The sequence below is a fragment of the Lactuca sativa genome, chromosome 8 (assembly GCF_002870075.4).
Source record: "Lactuca sativa cultivar Salinas chromosome 8, Lsat_Salinas_v11, whole genome shotgun sequence".
NCBI classification, from domain to species: Eukaryota; Viridiplantae; Streptophyta; class Magnoliopsida; order Asterales; family Asteraceae; genus Lactuca; species Lactuca sativa.
In genome coordinates, this window is record NC_056630.2 from 145,566,529 (window position 1) to 145,585,612 (window position 19,084).

Below are 19,084 nucleotides of genomic sequence, written 5' to 3' on the forward strand. Positions count from 1 at the left end.
GTCTACTTCATTGCAGGCTGATTCATCTCTATTTTGCCTACCACCGCTCCTTCTTCATCCAACCCATCGAACCCTAAATCGGCTCTATTCCTGATTTAGCGATCAATCATGCTAATTTTTTCTTGTTATTTTCTCCACTTCTGATTTTGTCCATGAAACTTTTCCGTTTTCATACTTTTGCCACTTTAGCCTCTTATCACTTCCTGTCCACTGCCTTTGACTCCACCGCCTCCTTTTTTTCTCTTATCTCGATCATTCTCCCTGGATGCTTCGCACTGCCATAGTATTCTACCTTCTTCCGATCACATGTTGCTCACTTCTTTTTCGTCTGCTTCATTGCAGGCTAATTCATCTCTCTTGTGCCTACCACCACTCCTTCTTCATCCAACCCATCGAAACCTAAATCGGCTCTTTCACTGATGTAGCGATCAATCATGCAAATTTCTTTCTTTTTATTTTCTTCACTTCTGATTTTGGTCACAAATGTTTTCCATTTTCAGACTTTTGTTACTTTAGCCTGTTATCACTTCCTCTCCGCCTCCTTTGACTACAACATTACTTCCTCTTCACCTCCTTTTTTTCTCTTATCTCGATCATTCTCTCTGGATGCTTCGCACTGCCATACTATTCTACCTTCTTCCGATCACATGTTGCTCACTTCTTTTTCCATCTGCTTCATTGCAGGTTGATTCATCTCTCTTTTTCCTACCACTGCTCCTTCTACATCCAACCCATCAAACCTTAAATCGGCTCTTTCACTGATGTAGTGATCAGTCATGCTAATTTCTTTCTTTTTACCATTTCAAATATGTTAGGCTGATAAGAGGACAAAGCTTGAGGTCGAGGTCGTGGCAACCGTGTTTGGAATCGAGTTGTTTGCCAACATCAACGAAGGAGATGTGGTGGCCTAGAGGTTGCTCGATTTTGTTCCCACTCTAAAAGAGGGGGTTTGCTTCGTTAGCATTTCAGACAAACCTACACCACCAGAGCACTCATTGGAACCCCACATAGGTAATCTTACTTTCGACCTTTCGCTTTTCTCCTTCCTTACATTTGCTACTTTTCACCTCTTCTTTGGTTCTGCAAACCATGCCATTGTCCCAGATCCTCTTCTCCTCTGCTATTCTTCGTTTTTTTACGTATAACCCTTCTTCCAACTTTCTTTCTGAACTTTGTAATGTTTTTATCAGTTTATGATTTTAGGTTCTTCCAGCAAAATCAAGTCACATTTTGTAGAGTGATTTAGAGACTTTGGAGCAGAAGAAAGCAGATAAGAGAATGTTGAAATTCGTTGATTATTATAAGGTTTATTAGAAACTTTTCTTATTCTTAAAATTTATGAGTGTTTGAGGATAATCATATCTTTGGGTAATATTTTCTGTTTTCTTTTATTTTGGTTTATTTGGATCACAAAGTTTTCAGTTTTCACATATGCCCTATACACATCAAAAGTCAATTGGTATACCATATTGTAGTGAGCTAAATCAGCAGTGCTGGTGACAAAACTGCCGTTTTATGAATATGGAATAATTGTGATATATTGTTAAAAATATGACTATTTTTTTTATCATTTATGTGTCTATTTGTGCAATATTAGTTCGCAACTTTTTATCACTTCATCTTTTCAGATTATGAGTTGTCATCTGAAGCCCGCAACTTTTCTGATACGCCATTAATAAGGATTTTCTTGCAATATTCTCTTGGTCAACCATGCTACAATGTAAACACTGTAGAACATATCAGACTTTAAATTGAAAAAATCCCACCTGATCTGCAATTCAAAGTTTACTTAACCCCAATGTAAAGAATTTCGTCAATTTAGTACTTATTTGTAGTTTCATTGCAGTTTCTGATATGCTTTTGTAAATGTTTTTCGGTTTTCTTCCTTTACATGTTGCAATAGATTTTTAACTCTTGTTATGTTGCAGGTGTGGGCACTTTAAAAAGCTTGCTTCTGAATATGAAAAGCTTGGTATAAGCTTCAAAAAATTGAAATATGTTTTGATCGGAAAGGTAAACATTTGTCATTCTTACATATGTTTGTAAGATAAGTTTTCATAATTGCTCAAATGTTCCATACATCGAATGCTATAAGGCCCAGGAGTGCCAATTTGTGTTCAAACATGGTAAGTTTATAAACCTATTGTATTTTAAGGCATGTTTTTTGATACTTTTATTTTATTCTTTCTTTTACCTATTTATCAAATATTTTGTCCTGATTACTTAATCTAGATAATGCCTCTTTAAACAAATTATTGTTCCATGTTCCAGTTTTATTAATTTTCAATAGTTTGAAATCTCATTTTATAATTATTAATGGTGTATGTATCTTTCTGATGGACAAATTCATTTTCTTTTTTTCTCTTTCAACATCAAGAACAGATATTTATATGTCATATGAATTTCATTATGAAGATATGGTTTCCAGTGAGTTATATTTTTTTGTTTTTGGTTTTCTTAAAGATTTGCTTTTATAAAATTTGGTCATTTATGTTATGAATCTCCATGGGTTGACTTTTGACACGTAATATACCCAATTTGTTTGGAAATGTAATTACTATGCATATCTCTTTTATTTAAATGAAAGAAACCTATGATTATTCTCATTATTTTCTGTTTGCAGTGGTGGCTACAATATCAAGAGATGACCAATATGCTCACCCTATCATCATTTTTATAAAAAATCAACCTATAATCAACTACTTGTAATCAGTTTTTTTCGGAAAACAATGCAATTTCAATCAATAAATATATTTCAAAAATTAATTAGGGTTGTATAAATGGTAAAATGGAAAGAGAGCTTAAAGCAAACTACAAAATCTAAATTTCTTTTGGTCTCAACCTTAGAACGGCACATCAACTTCGTGAATTAAGAGGATGAGGATGATGTAACTCTCAATCCTTCTTTTTATCGTTGCATAAACAAGAATATTTTTTACTGATTTTTTCATTCATATCGATAAGTTTATGATGAACAGCTACATATTATATAAATATGTTTGTGTGTTTAAATAAATAATCCAATTTGTGTGTTTGCATGTAACTGTATGTTGTATGTTGTGTAATAAACAATCCAATTAAAAACCTGAAATTCCGACCCATGCTTAGCATGGGGGCCTCTTTCCTAGTTGTGTGTAAATTTGTGTAGGTGTAATGAGGAGATAAGTTAAAAAAAAAAACATTTTACTGAGCTGGACGGAGAGATTAATTAGATTTAGAAATAAAATAAACTAAAGGAAGCAATTCAGCAAAAATATGTAACGATTGACAGTTTAAAAATCATATGCATTACCCCAAACTCAAGAAGAAACAATATTTTCAAATAAATACAATGAAGAACTCAAATTCAACAACAATGGAACACTAGGAAGTTCTCCGATGCCGGCGATGTTTACTTCACGTTTCGAGTGTTTAATAGTTTAAAAAGGATTTGGAAATGATAGTTTGGTAATATCATATAATATTTTGATTTTTAGATAATATTTTTAATATTAAATTGATTTAATCCTAATTAAAATAAGAGTTTGGATATAGATATAATTTTTATAGTTTTAGATAGACATATATGTTGTTTTAAATTTTGTAAGGATATTAATGTAATATTGAAAGTTTGTATGGATAAAAATGAAATTTATTATAAGTCCTAAGGGTATTTCCGTAACCTTTTAGATTTTAGCAATTTAGTTTAAGTTAACATTTTATTCTTAAATAAATAGAAATGCACGGGCTAAAATGACAATTCAAGAAACTTATAATACCGAAAACCTCTTTAAACTGGGTAGAATGTGGAATTGTTAAAACTTCAAGGGTATACATTATTACATACTCGTTAAAATAAATAATTAATAAATAACATAAGAAAATATTCAACCCAACGACTTTTAGCCCCATCATATAACTTCCATAGCCCAATGGCTTTAGTCCACAGTCTCTCTATATGGTATCTCATTATATATATATATATATATATATATATATATATATATATATATATATATATACACACACACACACACACACAAGTGGTGTGCCCGCGCAAAGCGGTGGCGACAAATAGTTTTCGGACGCTGATTAATTTATTTCGGTGAATAGTTTCCTTGCGGGTATCATATCAAACCATAAAAACATTTAAGTATAACCAAGTTACAATATTGATAATTCTTTCATTTTTACAATCCTCAAACTTTGATAAATCCATTTATGCATCACTTTCTCGCAAATTGCAGTTAATCACTCATTTATAATTTTAACTTCTAACAACAATAACATCTTAACTTGTTTCAAAACTTAGACCGGTTTGGTGGGTTGTAGGGTTGTAATAATTCAATCTAATTTTTTGTTTTCAATCTATTTTAAGTTTTCTTTTTGTAGTTTTGAAATCATTTTAATTTATAAAGTAAACGTAAATGTTTATCCATTTATTTGTTTATTATACTATTTTACTTTTATTTTATTTTTATCAATGTGTTTTTCAATTTTTTTATGATTACCTCTTTAGAAAATCCTATGTTGTGATGACAACCAATAAAAATGTATCTCACCCACATTTAAGATTTTCAACCTATTAAATATACAAACACCATAATACAATGGTTATAAATTTGATACCAATTATTGATTTTAAAATGCTTTGTTTTTTTCAAAAAAAAAATTGTTTATAATAAAATGGAGATTAGTAATAACTAATTGGGTAATCAGGATGTATTATTTAAAAAAAAACTTTAAAATATATTCCAGAGTTACTTTGGGTTAAAATATTACTCTTAAAAATAGTTAATTTGTTTTTTCCTTATACTACTTTGTGCTATTTCTAAATTCTCTATTGAAAAAATGGTAATAATCAATTCTCTCCATCATACAGTTGAATATTTTAAATAATTTTAGTGTTCTTACTTTACCTTGAAACACTACACACATATATCGATAATGAGAATGTTCTTACTTTAGCTTGAAAACTATACATAGACGTCTATTAAAAATAAAATGGATTATAATGTCACACACATGTAAAAAAATGTCTTAGAACTTTTGATAAAATATGAAGGATTATTGTTTTCCTTTCCCACCATTCATATGAACATATAAATATATGAAACAAATGGTATTATAAGTACATAATTTTAAAGATAAAAAATATTTTAGAACTTATCAAGCATATTTCACTCATACATGGTTTATCCTCCTTAGACTTTTGTTCTATATCAAATATCAATAAATAAATTGACTTTATAACTATAATTTACTATTATTAAAAAAAGATGTGTAACATAAAAACCTGTAATAAAAGATCTTCCTCGCAATAAATGTTTTGGACTTAGCATTGTAGCTACAATAAATAAAAAAATGTGGCTAAAGTTTCTTTCTTTGACTATGGAATTCTTTATTCCTTATATAACCTCAAATATGGACTCATGGTTGACTATTATGCATAATTGCATGTTTTGAGCATATTAACTTGTTACTTTTTCTTAAAAATGAGTGGCTGATGCATTTACTTGTCTTATTAGGTTACTATTTCTTTCCAAGGAGAACACACATTAGTTAGACCATTTGAAGTGGTAAAATACATCCATGCTCAATCTATGCAAGAATAGCAACCACACATGTGGATATACGCCTTCGAATCCAAAACCTATTAACATGGCACACATGATAAATAGATACACCATAATGTATCAATAGCATAATCACCCTTATCTGGAATGCAAACCATTAGAAATGGAAATTAAGCAAAGTGAACTGCATCTAGATGTGTCAACTCATTCAATATCCTTCAAATTTAAAAGGTGTGTAATAAAATACCCTAATACAAAGATAGGGGTGACAGATATAGATATCTTCAAGCCCATACCCTAAGAATATACACCAAAGGAAGTTTAAAACACATTAGATATGAAAATTTGAAGAATATAAAGGATAAATCAATGAATCACACATTGAAAATTACCAAGGATGATGTCTACAACATCATCCCCTATTAAAATATGGACATTGATGTACAGATACATAAAATTGATTAAGCTTTTACACGTATATAATGAATAAATACTACAAGGATGATTTCTACAACATCTTCCCCTATTTTTCTAGGGTTGTAGTTGTTTCTGAAGGAGGAAAGGTAAAATAGCTAGCTTTTAAATCCAACACCGTTATGATAAAAAAAAAAAGTAAAATAATAACCTTTAAAAAATGGTGTACTAAAACAACCAGGAAAATAAAAAGAAATGAAGAATTTGCTCATAGAGAAACCCAAATTTAAAAGATTTAGAATTAAGAATTCTTATTTTTGAGGTCGTTTTCTACAAGGGATGTATGATTCCTGGAAAAAGTCGTTTTCTACAAGGGAGATATGACTCCTGGAAAAAGGGTTCCACATAGAAGAAAATTCAATAAAGGTCAAAATAAAGACCCTATAACAACAAAAACTGCAGCATTGGGAAAGATGGTGCCTAAATTTGGTCGATTTCACCTTTTTTGAAGAAAAATTTGCTCTTTTTAGCCACCTTCCTTCCTAAGATCCCAACTATTCTTGATTTCTACACAAAAAAAATGAAGAAGTTGAGATAAGTGGTTAAAACAGGGAGAAGAAATGGTGGTGGAAGGTTTCTAGATCTACCTAAGCCAATATTCTAAATTTGATAGGACCATTAAAATCCTAGATGCTTGTTAAAAATCAAAACAAATAGAATCCAACAATACAAACAAATCGGTAAACCGGAAAGATGTTTTACTTTTTTTTATGTTAAAAAAGATTCTTACCATATACTTTCTTAGACAGATGACAAAATTCCACACAAGAATCCAAAGCCATCTCCAACCTTGACGAAACGAAGAATGCATTACAAATGATTATGAGTGGATTGTAAAAAAAGCCACAAATTTGAAATAGCCATGCAAGAATAGATTAAATATAACCTGCAACAAATAAGCTCGTGATTAGTTACCGAGAACAAAGTAGAGATGACTTGTAATAGAGAAACTCATGGTTGCTTACCAAGATGACCATATGCAACCATGATTGGTTTAGCACTCCTGATAACGGTGTTAGATAATCGATTCCATAAAAAATCAACATATTGACATGCTTGTCGGATAAGGCCGCATCTAAAACCCTAAAATTATGGTTCAAAGAAGAAATTTTTTAGAGAGAAATAGAATGGAGGATTATCGTGGTGGCATTTAATAATATGACCAGGAGGTGGAGAAGAAGAATCATATCGTCATTGCCATCGAGACGTAAAATTACCATTATCTCCATTGAGGGCACATTATTTTAACAAGAAATCCAATTAGGTCTACGGTTAGGAAAAAAAGCAACGTTCAAAAAAAGAATATTATAGAAAATGTACATGAGCCATGGAACCTTTTATTATGTGTCCATATTCCTTGAAAATTTGTAAACAGACAATATGAGATTTTAGGATTCGAATTTTGAAATTGAAATGGCTAGATAGATTGAGTGTGGTTTTTAATGGAGGAAGGTCGGAGATAACAATGCATGATTAGGGGAATAAAGAAGGAAAGTCATTTTATTGATGGAAGAGTATGATTTGATTTAATTTATGAAGCATTAATGTTTAATGTAATTATTTTCTGAAATGGAAATGTAATGTGTATTGAAGGGTAATCATAAATTGATTGTACATGATGTAGTAGGTATGATACCTCTTAAATTTCAAGAAATGTCTTAAATGCTTTATATAATAGTAAAGATATATATTGAGATCCGTTGAGAACTCATAGTTTCCCGACAATCTGAGAACTAAAAGTTGAGCGTTAGATCAAAATTAACTCATAAAGGGTATGATCATCATCTTACCGATCTCATTTAATGTTTATTTATTTATTTTTTTGCTATTAGAAGTATTAATAAAAAGTTCTAAAAATTAACACAATAAATCAAATTTTGGATTTTTTTTAAAAAAAATTCATTTTAGATTTGTTTTTAAAAAATGGAGTTTTTTTTAATTTTTTTCAGAAAACATGAAATTAAAAAAATGAAGAAAATATTTTTTTTTTTTAAAAACTGCAATTTAAAAAAAAAACTGCAAATTTTCTTTTAAAGAAAACTACATTTTTCCAAAAAAAAACACATAAAAAAAACTGCAACTTTTTTAAAAAACTGTAATTTTTTCAAAAAAACTGCAATTTTTTTTAAAGAAAAATGTATTTTTTTCAAAAAAATACTCCAATTTTTTTTAAAAAAAAACTGCATTTAAAATAAAAACTGTAATTTTTTAAAAAAAAAACTGCATTTGTTTTAAAAAATAAATTTTTAAAAATCAATTAAAATACTATAATATTCGTAAGTAAATCTTAATAAATCTCAATTTTATTAATTAATCTATAAACATAATAGTACACGTATTTTATTCGATACAAAATAAAATACAAAAAATAAAAAAATGCTACAAATTTCAAAGCATTTTCATGTCATCGTGTCAATATTTCCTTATTTTCTTCAATTTATCATTTTTTATCTTTTCAATATTCACCACAATTTCTTCCAAATCTATAACAAATTTAAAATAAAAAATTGATTAATACAAAAACACTCACAAAATACATATGTGATTAACATTTGAATCACATGCGATTCACATATGAATCACATTTACATATGACAACATATGTAAATCACACATGATTTACATGTGAATTATTTGTGAATCAAATGTGATTTACATGTGAATCAAATGTGATTTACATGTGAATCAAATGTGATTTTCATGTGATTAACATATGAATGTGTGCATATATACGTAATTCATATGTAATTCACTTGTGATTTACATGTGAATCATATATTATTCATATATGATTTACATGTGAATCACATGTGAATCACATCCAAATTAATATAATGGATATTATATACGGCAAAAAAGATAATAATTAAGACTACATACCTGAAATTTAAATTAATATGAGGGGATCCAAAGACAATTCATAAAGCAGCTATAGGAGAATATAAAACGTGTTTATAAAAATCATTAAAAAACTAAGAAATTTGAAGATAATTGAGACTACACACCTGGAATCCAAATTAATGAAGCATTATTGACATCAGGTTTTTTTAGCATTTCCAGAATATCAAGAATAACCTCCAAACGACATATATGAATAAGGCTTCAAATAATTATCAATGAGAGAATCCATTATAATGAGTTTCTTTGTGTAAATGTGGTGATATAAAAGAAATAAAGATTCAATGAATGGTGTACAATTATCTGTATAATGATAAAATAAAGTGAAGGAATAGAAGAGAAATATGAAGCTAAACTTTGCCTAATTTATGACAAAGAAGTAGGCAGTGAAATTTCATTTTTTATGTTATAAAAATGCTAAACCTCCCAGTAGAGAACAAAAGTTGTTTTATTTTTATTTTCTTTAAATGGAAACTGAAATAATATGTATGTATCCACAAAGTAATCCTGCACATAAAAGATACTCAGTTAGAGCATATACATAGCAAAAGTTGAGCTTCTGAGACTTTAATCACCAACAATAAAAACTCTTTATATAGGAACAATTGCTTTGAAGAACACCTCAATAAAGACAAAAGTGATTAATTACTAATATAACCAACAGATGATCAAAAGAAAACATTAAATTAAGCAGATTGAAGTTAAGAGAGCATACCATTTCTTAAAATTGGCGTCATACTCAATGTGACCATCTTCATGATCATCATCAGAGTCTGAATCAGTTTCTGTGTCGGTTTCAGTCGGAGGGAAAATATGTCTTCTTGTTGTTTGGATCACTTGATTCCCTACCAAAGAAAACAAACAAAGCCAAAGTGAGTAGTATAGTAATAGTCATTTTTTTCACAGATATATCACTAAGCAGTGTAAAACCATTTCGTTGACGAGAATAAGAAAACATATTTATATATGTATAGTCCAAATGAAACATGCTATAGAGGAAAGAGCAACTTATATATTCAGGGAGAGGAAAACACTGTTTATCTGTGATTTTTTTTCCAAAACAGATAGGTGAAAGAGAAGTCAATTGATGATATAGAAAGGTGGAGTATAAACTAGAGGACTTTAAGCAATTAGTTTATTCCAGTTCTGATTCACAACAATTAGTTTATTCCAGTTCTGATTCACATATAAGCTTTTATTTCCTTATTTATAAGCATGAATAGAATCAAAGTTTCAGGAACACCACACTTCTTCTATAGTAATCAATATACCTTCTAAGAACATTAATCATGATTCAAATCTAATACAGTAAGCTACTAGATGACATCAACTTATAACACTGATATTCGAGGGAAATCATTTAACCATAGATGAATAAATTCAAAGAAAGGGAAAGTGAATCTAACCGTACACCGATGAGGCGATGACTGATCCTGACGATTACAAGGTCACAGAAGCTAATAATAAATTTGATTGCAAATGTCAGACAGACAAAGACGTTGGAGATAACTGTTTATGAGAAAACATCTCGCGAACAACTTTCACCTTCATCTCCTTTCGATCTTCAACACATAAGTGAAATTTGATATTGAAACCTTAAGATGACATAATCATGACTGATGTTAGGCGTTGGAAGGGTGGAGGCGATGATAATTTAAGGATCTAGATAATTAGGAGACTATATGAGATGGATCCAGATATGGAAGTGGTAAGGATCTAGATAAATTGGGGGTGAAATACCGTGTTTACTTCCATATCAAAATTTGCTAACTCTATGAGGAAGAACGTGAGCGAAGAGGCGATGCGGCGATAGAAGGAAGTAAGTAATTGGACGCCTTTTGTGAAGAACCTGCTCTAGTATACGCTCAATATCTAAAATTGAGGCAATTGATCTCCTCAATAAACTTTCAAAGTTGATCGGCTGTTATATGGATCCCATCATCGGAGTATTGTTTAAATGATTCTTTTACATCAAACGGCGGATTGGTTCAATAGAGATAAGGAAGAGGTAGAAGTGGTCGGTGAAGGGAGGAGGGAGGCGATCGACGGATGAGGAATGAGGCGTCTTTGATCGCCAGTGAAGAACGAGATGGTAGTATTTGTTTTTAGGGAAACCGACGGACGTCAAAAGATACTAATCTAATATGTTTATTTGGGTCCAATTTCTAAATCCCTAAAATGGCCTTATGTGTTTTTATTAAGATGCCCTTCCGTGTTTTTTTCCATTTATTTACAAAATTGCCATAATTGATTTTAGCCCTTAATTTTTTTTAATCTGACGACCCACGTTTAGTTCTCAGGTTCTCGGGAAATTATGAGTTCTCAAATGATCATTCCTCTCTCTTTCTCTCTCTCTCTCTCTCTCTCTCTCTCTCTCCCCCCGCTCTCTCTCTCTCTATGTATATATATATATATATATATATATATATATATATATAAACAGAGAGAGAAGGAGGGGTAAATTCAATTGACAAAATAAAAAATGTTGAAAATAGAGGAATAATTCTCAGTCAATCATTTATTTTTGCCGTAAAAGCCTCCAACATACCGGTGAGAATGGGAAAGAAATACACATGTGTTTTCCAACAAAACATGTTTCCTTAAACTATGTTAATCATTACCTTAATATATATACAAAAACATAAGTTTTTTTTCGTTTTTTAAAATTTTAAGGAGCAATTTTTATCGAAAAATGATTTTAAATACATCAAAATTCATAATTTTTTATTCCCTATAAATAGAAATCTATATTGATATAGTTTTAAGATAAAATAAAAATTTTATTTTTTTATAGTTTCAGCCTTTTTATTTATAAGTGATTAAAAATAGATCAAATTTTTACTATAGTATATTTGTTATTCACTTATGAAAAAAGTATGATTAATTTTTTTAGAGTTTAAATATCATTCATATATAAATATAACATATATAAACTCTTTATAGTTTATATTAGCTCTTGTCACATGTTATAATCACATATGAATAAAATGTTTATTAGTCTTCCTCACAAGTTATATTCATATATGAAAAACACATTTATCATAATTTTGTTACAGTTCATTTGTTATTCATATATGAATAAGTAGTTCAAAATTTTAAAACATGTCGTCTTTTATTAACATACTACTTATTCATATTCGAATAATAAATGAACTATAACAAAAATCTGATAAATTTTTTATTTATATATGAATATAACATATGACCACCATTAATACACATTTTCTTCACATATAAATATAACGTGTGACGAAAGATGATGTAAAAAATATATATATTTTAGGTAAAAAAGTTTTATTACGTGTTATATTTATATATGAATGATACTTAAACTATAAAAAAGTTAAACATACGTTTTATTCATAAATAAATAAAGAATGTACTGTAATAAAAATCGATTCACTTATAAATAACGAGAGCTGGAACTCTAAGAAAAATAATTTTTTTTTTATCTTAAAACTATATCAATATGGATGTCTATTTATAGAGAATGAAAAATTATGAATTTTGATATACTTAAAATAATTTTTGATAAAAATAGTTTTCTAAAAATAAAAAAAACAAAAAAAAAGGTTTTGTCTATATTAAGGTAACGATTAACCTAGTTTAAGAAAACATGTTGGTTGAAAAACACATGAGTATCCACTATCTATTTCCGTCGGTTCACCTAAATGTTTTGCGGCAAAACAAATGTGTGGCTGAGAATGATTCACAACCTTTTTTTTCTCAACTGAACTCTCTTTCTCTCTCTCTTTATCTCTCTCTCTCTCTCTCTCTATATATATATATATATATATATATATATATATATATATATATATATATGGTTAGGATTAAATGTGAATTGTAATTATAGTGTGAATGTATGACCAAATTATATCCATCGGATTAAAAGAATGGAGGGTTAAGATCAACAATGGCATGATTGTAATTAAAAAGGGAAAAAAATTAATTATTTTATATATTGAAACCTTCAGAAGGGTAAACTGGACATTTTGGTGATAAACAAATTAGGAATGGAGGATTTTAAGGATATATGTTTGATTGTTTTTTTCTTATCATGTTTCAATCTATTTCAGTTTCAATTATAATATTATTTTAATAAATTTCAATTGCATAAAGCATTCTTATGGAATGTACCGTTTTTAAAAAATCTGCAACATTCAATCTTAATTTGAGTTTAATTGATTTCAATTGCACAGAAAATTTATCTGGCATATAAATCTAGAATTGAAAAAACATCATAAATGGTCCATATGTTTTCCCAGATTCTGAAGTTTAGTCCCCGTGGTTTAAAAATCTCATAGTTGGTCCCTATGCTTTCAAAACTTTTGATAGATGGTCCTTATCCCTCACACCGTTAGAATCCCACCGTTAACCCTTATTTCATTAAAATAATATAAAGGTAAATCGGTCTTTTCACCTGTGCCCTCTTCTTTATTGAGGGAAATGATTATGCCACTGTCTTCTTCACGTCAACTCCCAAACACTCTTCATCTCCCAAGAGCACATTGACTTCGTCTTCAACAGATCACTCTCATCCAAGAAACGAAATTGGGGTTTAGGGTTTACACAACACCAAAGGATAATGGTTCTGTCAATATGGTGTTTGCATGAAAAAAATGTGTGCTTGAAGGACTTGTAATCGAGATACGGTAAGATTTTTCATAAAAAAAAAAAAAAACTAAAGTTTTTGTTTTCCTTGAATGTATTTGTGAAGATAAATCATCTTCTTTATCCTTTCTATTTTTGTGTTTGTAGAGGGATATGATAAGTATTTCATGTTGAAGATACACTATAGTGGTGTCTTCACCAAGTCACCTGGAAGGAAATACGTCGATGGTACTGTATCATACGTAGATGACGTTGACACTCGATGACATGGTTCGAGAATTAGGGTACAAAGGTGAACAAACTCTTTACTACCATTTCTGTATCCCTGAATTTCCCTTAGACTACGGGTTATTGCCTTTAGGGAATGACCAAGATGTTCTTAAATTGGTTTCGTATGTCCCTAAGCATAGACTTGTAAGGGTCTATATTGAAATTGGTCAGACTAGGGTAGCTAGTTATTTTAAGTCTCATTCCAAAGTTGTTATCAAGGAACTGGAACCTGAGAGTGTGTCACTGGAACTTAATAGAAAAAAAACCTTCTAGAAGAGAAGTAGGATCGTGTAGTAAAAAGCTTGAGTTAGACCCCCCTGCCAACCATGTTGTTGACCAGTCACAGGTAATATATATGGATGAAAGTCAGGATCATTCAAAGACTATTGTTCCATATGTTATGTCTCAAGTTAGCCAACGAAGTAATGTCATTGATGTGAATGAAGGATTGATCATGGGCAACATAGAAGAAGTGTGTAAGGGCAATTTAGGCAATCTTGTAGAGGAACCAATTTCTAAAGATATTGATGGACAACAAAGTGTAAGACTCGATGAATTTGAAGCATTTACAGATGATTATTCAACTTATGCTGAATTTGATGCTGAGTACAGTGTATCAAATGGTGAAGACAATCAAGTAGAAATGGAAATTCTAGAGGGCATGGTAAGTGATGATAGTGGAGATGCTTTCTATAGTGAGAATGAAGATGGTTTTGATTATAGTGGAGATGATTCTGATGATAGTGACTACATTGTACATGAGTCTAACTTGCAATTTGATGTGGATATAGACATGAGTGAATTCCAAAGTGCTGTGGATGTAGATGAACATGGAATTTTAAACAAGCAAACTGAAAGTATAGGTAATGACATAGTTGATGAAGAGTTGGAAGTTATTCAAAGTGATGATTATCAGTATGCAGGATTTAATGAAGATGAAAGGACAAAAATTCTTAAGGAGTTGAGTAGGTCAACTCCATGCTCACATGGGGAGATCCATTTAAAACCATATAGGGTGGGGCAGTGTTTCAAAACAAAGAAGGAAGTTGTGGACTACATGCATGCACATGCTGTAAATACAAGGAGGTCCCTATACTTAGCAAAAAATGATAAAATCAGGATAAGGGTCAAATGTGGAGGTGTTGTGGGCCAATCTACTGAAACAGTTCAATGTGGTGGGCCATCAACAAGAAGTAAGGTAAAGTGCAAGGGACAATCTACTGAAACAGTTCAATGTGGTGGGCCATCAACTAGAAGCAAGGTAAAGTGCAAGTAAAAAAATGTGATTAGTAAAAAAGGAAAAATGTCCTTGGGCAATCCAAATCTCGAGGCCAGATGAGAATACATATTGGTTGGTGAAAACAGTACATGATGTCCATAAATGTTTGCAGACAAGATCAGATAAAGCTTGTACTTCCAAATATTTAGCAAACTTAATTGTTCCACAAATTCAAAGTAACCATAAAATTCCAATCAAAGCTTTACACGTGGAAATAGATAAGTGTCAAGGGGAACTAAGTACTACTGCAACTATAATTTTAGAGGAGATTAAGACTCAAGCAGCAAAGTATGTAGCTAAGTATAATGGGGCAGGAAAGTACCAAGTTGCAAGCACATGGCAGGATCAGTATGTGGTGAACCTAAATGAAAGAAGTTGCACTTGTAGGTTCTGGGAGATTACAGGTTTTCCATGTAGGCATGTTGTTTCTGCTATATGGAAAAAAATTGAAAATTTAGAAGATGCCCCTGATGTTGAGGATTGGGTCCATCCTTGCTATAAGTTATCAACATGGAGAGCCATGTATCTGAACAAAATTGATCCAATAAATGGTCGTTCAATGTGGCCAAAAAGTGATTGTCCATTCACTTTAACTCCACCAAAACATCACACATATGTTGTTATGTCAACTAGGCTAGATATGTACTTTTAATGCCAGCATGTATGTTAATGTTTTAAATATAATAAATGCATATATGTAGGTTGGGAGGCCAAAAAAGAAGAGAAGGGGAAGTGTTGATGATCCCAACAGCCAAACCACTAAATTAAGCAGGAAATTTATTGCAGTCACTTGTTCAAAGTGTCATAACAAGGGGCACAATTCCAGAACATGTAAAGGGCAGGGAGACATTAGTGAAGTTGGATCAAAGGGGAAGACACAGGGAAAAGGGAAGACATAGGCAAAGGGTAAGACACAAGGAAAGGGAAAGGGGAATTTAGGAAATTCTGTTAAGTAGTTAGTTGGATGTTTGGGTAGTTAGGTCTTTTGAAACATAAATTATGGTTTGGTTGTTTAAATTATGGTAATTAGGTCTTTTGTAATGTTTGTATGGGTTAAGACATTCCATCAGTAAGTATGTTGAAAGTAAGTCTCATGTTTGTATGGGTTAAACACAGACTTGTAATGATTTTATCAACATTTTGTAATGATTTATCAACATTTTGCTTATGAGTTACCCTCTCCAAACCTTTCTAAAAAAGATGCATGTATAACAATGTAGATTTGAAATACCATTCCTAACCATTTGCAAGATGCAGTTATAACAATTCATCATACGAAAATAAACATCAAAACCACTGATTTATAACAAAATACATAATCATCATTTCCATTAACTTAATGTGTTACACTTCATACAACAAAATGAAACCAAAAATACCCATTCCATCACAATCCAAAACCCCCTGAACTAGTTAGATGTGTACAAAAGAAACCAAAAACCCCCATCCTATTACCATCCAAATCCTTACTAGTTAAAATTAAACCAAAAAAAATTATCCATGAACAGAACAACATCAGCCGGTAGTTCCACAGTTCTGCACTTGCAATCGCAACCCTCCCTTCCAATCGATTCATTGATCTTATTAAACCTGGAATCACCACCAATGCCCTTGCACACATCGGGGGGTCAACCCACCTTACGAACCCACATCTTGAACAATTCAAAAATTGCCTTCCTGGGTTACGATCCGTCCATGAGGTCAACTTCGTTGTTTCCATTCCACATCTACAAATCGCCATCTTCGACACTCGCAGAAATCGTTTTGGAATTGGATGCACAGTAGAGTGAGAGTAGAAGAGGGTGGGTGCGAGAAGGGTTTTCAAAATATATACATGCATTTGGTTATAAAGAAGAGGGCACAAGTGAAAAGACCAATTTACCCTTATATTATTTTAATGAAATAAGGGTTAACGGTGGGATTCTAATGGTGTGAGGGATAAGGACCATCTGTCAAAAGTTTTGAAAGCATAGGGACCAACTATGAGATTTTTAAACCACGGGGACTAAACTTCAGAATCTGGGAAAACACAGGGACCATTTATGATGTTTTTTCTCTAGAATATATAAACATATTATGACATATTTTTTAATGAATATACAAGAATTTTGTACACAGTACTCACAAAATTTATATCAATTACAAAAATTACATTCTTTGCGAATAGAACAAATAACTTTTATAAGAAATTTCAAACGAAGACAATTTACAATTCTTGAAGAATTAAAACATTCTTAAAGAATGCTTGAATAAAAAACTCTTGAAAAATTCAAGTATTACTAAGGAAGTGAAGAATAAAAAATGATTTCCAAGTTTCGTAACACCATAAGTTTTATATACAAACCTAATAATTCTTACATAATTCAAGAATATACAAAAAAAAATTTATATATACCACATTCTTTTTGTCAAAAGGCTACAGTAAAAAACAAAAACCCTACATTCTTCTGCTATATTCTTCATTTTTGATCATCTCTGCACTATTTGCAACATTCTTGAACTATCGGTCCTCTTTTTATTTCCAGTCTTTCATTCTTAAAGAATACATTGGTTTTAGTATTCTATTCTTAAAGAATACCCTACATTACATCCATCATCTCTTTTTTTCCCTGTTTTTATCATATACTAAAGTGAAAAAAGCATCAAACTTTCGATATTTCAGCTACGTGTGACATAGTTCATAGGCATCCGTATACAATTTAAATACACCATCTAATAATCATAAGTTTGTAATAATAAAATTGATACAACAACGAGATTAGAGTTAACAATTTAAAGGACAAGATAGCGATAAAAAACAAGTATGAACCTGCGAATTCCAGTACTTGAACAACTTTTGAAGGTTAACAACAAAAATTAATCACTTGTTTACCTTTTAAGCCAACCTAAAGTTACATATACATAGATACATGCAACATTATGTGAAAATTAAGGTTAAAAATAAAATTTAATCACCTGATTACCTTAAAATATTACCCAAAACGACGTGGGGTCAATTACTTGTGAGTTGATAATATTAGAACAAAAAGTCATTTTTATAACAAACCAAAACCATGAAGAAAAAAATAGTCTTGATTGGATAAGAAAAAACAAATATATAGCATTAAAGACTGAATCCAATAATTCTTGTGATAGAAATCAATAATTAATTATTGAAGCATGTCAACTTAGGTTCATCAAGATAGAAATCACAAATTAAAAACCAAAAACTCCAAGTCATCAATTTTGACTACTCATTAGCAAATCACTAGAATTGAATTCATAAGTGTGTGACATTGATAAGGATAGAAAACAACTCATCATAATTACGTTTCAATTTCATAGATGAACAACAAGTTGAAATGATTTGAAACGAACATAGATCAGCATTCATATGAGTATAATGATACAAGACAGATCGAGTAGAAGAGAGATTATATGTAATTCATAGAAGAGTGAAATTCCCGTAGATATGTGAATGATTAATAACAATGTAAAAAGTTAACGATTGGAAGAATGATACAAATCTATTTGATCCGAGATTTTTGAATCGTAGAAAGAAAATTGATCAATCGGTTAGATAAGGATAGGTAGAAAATCAAGAACGAGATTAGGAGTTTGCTTTGATAACGTGAATCATATATTTTGGTCCAGTCAACATTAACCGATTGAACTTTGGGATATATGAATTATAGGAAATTTAGTAAAAAGTTCAAAAAATACCTACTTTTTGATATTATACATGCGCAAAGCTTCAATATATGAAGAACAATAGTGGAGGAGACCAGATTGTGGAGAATAATAGTGGTGGTGTGCCACCCTTGTATCATCGTTTGTTGGAGAATGATGTTGCGAGGTAGGATTGAGAAAGCTAGTTGAGGGAATCTACTAAGGTAGTTCGTTGGCGAGGGAGCAACATTCAGACAAAGAAGGTTAGGGGAGAACAATGAGATGAAAAACTGGAGTGCCTTGGTTTTGTCAGAAACTTAGGGTTCTGCCAACATCGATGAACCTA

At 30.8% G+C, this 19,084-nt stretch overlaps 2 long non-coding RNA genes across 4 annotated transcripts; one reads left to right on the plus strand and one right to left on the minus strand.

Moving 5' to 3' along the window:
* Positions 1 to 503: 503 nt before the first annotated feature.
* On the plus strand, positions 504 to 2,859 carry LOC111899243 (uncharacterized). 2 transcript variants are annotated; one of them, XR_002852828.3, is made up of 4 exons: positions 504 to 684; positions 816 to 1,011; positions 1,191 to 1,305; positions 1,929 to 2,859. It is a non-coding gene; the product is annotated as an uncharacterized LOC111899243 (long non-coding RNA). The 2 variants fall into 2 exon arrangements; XR_008225485.1 differs by having other exon boundaries at positions 504 to 1,011.
* A 2,769-nt stretch (positions 2,860 to 5,628) lies between these two features.
* Positions 5,629 to 11,049, minus strand: LOC111899230 (uncharacterized). 2 transcript variants are annotated; one of them, XR_006185757.2, is made up of 7 exons: positions 10,334 to 11,049; positions 9,643 to 9,772; positions 9,035 to 9,434; positions 8,910 to 8,958; positions 6,995 to 7,112; positions 6,760 to 6,915; positions 5,629 to 6,536 (listed from the first exon to the last, which is right to left on the minus strand). It is a non-coding gene; the product is annotated as an uncharacterized LOC111899230 (long non-coding RNA). The 2 variants fall into 2 exon arrangements; XR_006185756.2 differs by having other exon boundaries at positions 5,633 to 6,536; positions 8,910 to 9,434; positions 10,334 to 11,048.
* Positions 11,050 to 19,084: the final 8,035 nt, after the last annotated feature.